At 48.6% G+C, this 5,154-nt stretch overlaps 1 pseudogene; it reads left to right on the top strand.

The window, feature by feature from the left end:
- The first annotated feature begins 418 nt into the window (after positions 1-418).
- LOC124546085 lies at positions 419-536 on the top strand (annotated as a pseudogene).
- Positions 537-5,154: the final 4,618 nt, after the last annotated feature.

Below are 5,154 nucleotides of genomic sequence, written 5' to 3'. Positions count from 1 at the left end.
GACTCATCCGACCAGGCAATGTGTTTTCAGTTATCAACAGTACAATGGCGGTGTTGACTGGCCCAGGCGAGGCGTAAACGCTTGTGTCGTGCAGTCATCAACGGTACCGGTACACGAGTGGGTCTTTGGCTAGGAAACCCCATATCGATGAATGGCTCGCATGCTGAGGCTTGTTGATGACGTAAAATTGAAGTCTACAGCAATTTGCAGAAGGGTTCCACATATGTCGCGTTTAACGATTCTCTTTAGTCATTGTTGGTCCCGTTCTTGCAGGATTTTTCCCCGCCGCAGCGATGTCGGAGATTTGATGTTTTACCGGATTCCTGATATTCGCGGTACACTCGTGAAATGGTCGTCCGGCAAAATGCTGTGTCCCATCGCTCATGTGCCGACTATAACATCATGTTCAAACTCACTTGCCAACGGCCTTGCCGCAGTGGTAACACCGGTTCCCGTCAGATCACCGAAGTTAAGCGCTGTCGGGCTGGGCTAGCACTTGGATGGGTGACCATCCAGTCTGCCGAACGCTGTTGGCAAGCGGGGTGCACTCAGCCCTTGTGGGGCAAACTGAGGAGCTACTTGATTGAGAAGTAGCAACTCCGATCTCGGAAACTGACATACGGCCGGGAGAGCGACGTGCTGACCACGTGCCCCTCCATATCCGCATCCAGTGGCGCCTATGAGCTGAGGATGACACGGCGGCCGGTCGGTAACGTTGGGCCTTCATGGCCTCTTCTGGAGGATAGATTTTTCAAACTCACTCACGTCTTGATAACTTGCCATTGTAGCAGTAGTAACCGATCTAACAACTGCGCCACACACTTGTATTACTGTTTATAGGCGCTCTCCACCGCAGCGTCGTATTAGGCCAGTTTATATATCTCGGTATTTGAATACGCATGCCTATAACAGTTTCTTTGGCTGTAAAACGGTTAAGGCGTGCTTTGTTCCGAATTCGGTGATGATACTTGGGTTTTCAGATGTGGTCGACCGGAAGTATGACGAGTGTGCCTGGCGACAAGTTTTAATGGAGACCAACATTAGACAACTGTCACATCTGAATGCCTCAAAACTGAAGATATTGCATGATTCGACCAGATGGAGAAATGGAAACCCAGAATGAAACTAATTTCTTGCTCTGTCAGGTGATGATAACGCTGTATGTGAGCACGACTGTGTAGTATCTCCACGGTGATCACTCAACACTCGACGCTGTTTATGTTCGATACACAGGGGAATATTAATAGAAGAAGAAAGATTTGTTAACATCGAGTATAGATTTAAATGTCAGGAAGTTGTTTCTGAAAGTATTTGTATGGAGTGTAGCCATGTATGGAAGGGAAGCATGGACGATAAATAGTTTGGAGCTTTCGAAATGTGGTGCTACAGAAGAATGCTGAAGATTAGATGTGTAGATCACATAAGTAATGAGGAGTTATCGAATAGCACTGGGGAGAAGAAGAGTTTGTGGCACAACTAGACAAGAAGAAGGGATCGGTTGGTAGGACATGTTCTGAGGCATCAAGGGATCACCAATTTAGTATTGGAGGGCAGCGTGGAGGGTAAAAAAATCATAGAGGGAGACAAAGAGATAAATACACTAAGCAGATTCAGAAGGATGTAGGTTGCAGCAGGTACTGGGAGATGAAGTAGCTTGCACAGGATAGAGTAGCATGGAGAGCTGCATCAAACCAGTCTCAGGACTGAAGACCACAACAACGACAACATTAATAGAACTGACAAACTGCAGGAACGAAATTCTCACTGGAAATGGAGAAAAAGAGTGCTGTATGAACATGTCTACAGAAGGACGGTGCATGTGCAATAAGACCAAATCGTACCGGAACAAAATCCTTCCCAGACAAGGAAGTCCGCTTCTGATAACCACTGGAGTCACTGCAGGCGATAGGGACAGAGGTAGCTATCGTGCAGGAGACACATAACAGTAGTTTGGCTTACACCATCGTGGCGGGCCACTTGCCTGGAGCTTGTACTGGGGTTCGTCTCAGTATCCTGCTGAACCCGGTCCGCCAAATGCGTGTGATATGGATAGTGTCTGTAGGTGCACTCGTTTTGTGACAGCCGTGCTGCTTCTCGACCGTTTTCGTCTGCTTACAGTAAACTGCGACAATCACACAACCTGCAACACACATGAAACACACGACGCGTGGTCAGAGGAACTTTCATTCGCCAGCGCCATCTACCGTGATAACAATGCATTCCGGACACATATTCATAAGGGCTATTTTCCTCTATTTCCAGTCAGGAACCGGTCCCTGATGTTTGTCGGTTTTACACTACTGGCCATTAAAATTGATACACCACGAAGATGACGTACTACAGACGCGAAATTAAACCGACAGGAAGAAGATGCTGTGATATGCAAATGATTAGCTTTTCAGAGAATTCACACAAGGTTGGCGCCGGTGGCGACACCTACAATGTGCTGACATGAGGAACGTTTCCAACCGATTTCTCATACACAAATAGCAGTTGACCGGCGTTATTTGGTGAAACGTTGTTGAGATGCCCCGTGTAAGGAAGAAAACTGCGAACCGTCACGTTTCCGACTTTGATAGAAGTCGGATTGTAGCCTATCGCGATTTCGGTTTATCGTATCGCGACATTGCTGCTCGCGTTGGTCGAGATCCAATGACTGTTAGCAGAATATGGAATCGGTGGATTCAGGAAGATAATACGGAACGCCGTGCTGGATCCCAACGGCCTCGTATCACTAGCAGTCGAGATGACAGGCATCTTATCCGCATGGCTGTAACGGATCGTGAAGCCACGTCTCGATCCCTGAGTCAACAGAAGGGGACGTTTGCAACACAACAATCATCTGCACGAACAGTTCGACGACGTTTGCAGCAGCACGGACTATCAGCTCGGAGACCACGGCTGCGGTTACCCTTGACGCTGCATCACAGACAGGAGCACCTGCGATGGTGTACTCAACGACGAACCTGGGTGCACGAATGGCAAAACGTCATTTTCTCGGATGAATCCAGGTTCTGTTTACAGCATCATGATGGTCGCATCCGTGTTTGGCGACATCGAGGTGAACACACATTGGAAGCGTTTATTCGTCATCGCCATACTGGCGTATCACCCGGCGTGATAGTATGGGGTGGCATTGGTTGCACGTCTCGGCCACCTCTTGTTCGCATTGACGGCACTTTGAACAGTGGACGTTGCATTTCAGATGTGTTGCGACCAGTGGCTCTACCCTTCATTCGATCCCTGCGAAACCCTACATTTCAGCAGGATAATGCACGACCGCTTGTTGCAGGTCCTGTAGGGGCCTTTCTGGATACAGAAAATGTTCGACTGCCGCCCTGGCCAGCACATTCTCGAGATCTCTAACCAATTGAAAACGGCTGGTCAATGGTGGACGAGCAACTGGCTCGTCACAATACGCAGCTGTACCTGTACACCCCATCCAAGCTCTGTTTGACTCAATGCCCAGGCGTATCAAGGCCGTTATTACGGCCAGAGGTGGTTGTTGTGGTTACTGATTTCTCAGGATCTATGCACCCAAACTGCGTGAAATGTAATCACATGTCAGTTCTAGTATAATATAATTGACCAATGAATACCTGTTTATCATCTGCATTTCTTCTTGGTGTCGCAAGTTCAATGCCCAGTAGTGTATGTAGCGGAAGAGATTTAAGAGAATTCCGAGCACCGGGCGTAGGATGGCCAAAGCGGGCACGCGTCTGTGTTGGCAGACGCCGAGGCGCACGACCTGCTGGACTGCCAGCCGCAGCCGGGGGACCGCCTGCTGGCGCGCTCCGAGGTGAAGGCCGAGTTCCGGCCGCTGGGCTTCGCCGAGGCGACGTGGTTCTACCCGCAGAACGGGCGCGACCAGCGCACCATCCACTGCGTGCGCGTGCTGGACCAGCGGCGCGACGGCTACGGCGGCTACCCGCGGGTGGCGCGCGGCGGCGTCGGCCACCACTTCGTCGAGCTCAGCTTCAAGTCAGACTTCAGCCGCGGCTTCCACTTCGTCGTCGAGGTGTACGGCCAGTGAGCCGGCGCGGTGAGTCCAACACCTGCCGCGCGCTCCGCCAGGGTTCGGGTCAGCACAGTCCGTGACTTCCTAGAGTAAGAGTCAGCCTGTCACTTATATTGGTGGGAGACCGTACTTGTTTCGTTTCACCGTCACGTTCATACTTATTTGAATCACTACCAGCCAAGACACAACGGATGGGAAGTCTGCATTTGGGCATATCTGCTTTGTAGATGTACGGTAGAGGGAATAAAACGCAACCTTGGAGCCAAATGGCAATGACGCCCAAGATGAAAGAGTTGCTGATGATAAAAATGCCTAGATACACTAAAGATAAAAATTTTCGTCAGTCATGTTAAAAACTATACAGGGTGATTTTTTCCACCTGGCACAAATTCTAAGTATTTATCAAGTATAAGGTACGGAACAAAAAAGTCTAATGAACTTACGTCCGAAAATGCATGGTTTCCATGCTAGAGACCTTTTATTCAATCGTACATACATCAAAAAAAGTTTTGCATCGTCTCGGTTCCGAGAGTTCCGGAACCTGTACAGAAAATTGGAATAGAGACCAACATAAACATCATTTCTGCCCTTTTTATTGCTCATGAAAATCACACATTGCATGTTGTACCACCATACAATGAGACCTTCAGAGGTAGTGGTCCAGATTTCTCTACACACCGGTACCTCTAATACCCAGTAGCCGACCGGAGTGACCGTCCGGTTCTAAGCGCTGCAGTCTGGAACCGCACTGCTGCTACCGTCGCAGGTTCGAATCCTGCCTCGGGTATGGTTGTGTGTGATGTCCTTAGGTTAGTTAGGTTTAACTAGTTCTTAGTTCTAGGCTCTAAAACTAATAATATAGAAACGACTAGATAAGAACCTGAAAACATACATAGCTTTCGTAGATGTAGAGAAAGCCTTTGATAATGTTAAATGGGATAAGATGTTTGAGGTACACAAAAAAGTAGGAATAGAGCATAAAGATCGAAAAATGATATGGAACCTGTACAAAAACGAGACAGCAGTTATCCGTGGGCGGACAAAACAAGAAGAGGTGCAGATACGGAAAGGTGTCCGACAAGGTTGCGCACTATCCCCTGTTATCTTTAACGTATACATTGAAGAGGCGCTGAAAA

This window comes from Schistocerca americana, chromosome 8 (assembly GCF_021461395.2).
Source record: "Schistocerca americana isolate TAMUIC-IGC-003095 chromosome 8, iqSchAmer2.1, whole genome shotgun sequence".
Taxonomy (NCBI): domain Eukaryota; kingdom Metazoa; phylum Arthropoda; class Insecta; order Orthoptera; family Acrididae; genus Schistocerca; species Schistocerca americana.
The sequence above is the reverse complement of the archived record's forward strand: the minus strand, read 5'-3'. Positions and strand labels throughout refer to the sequence as shown.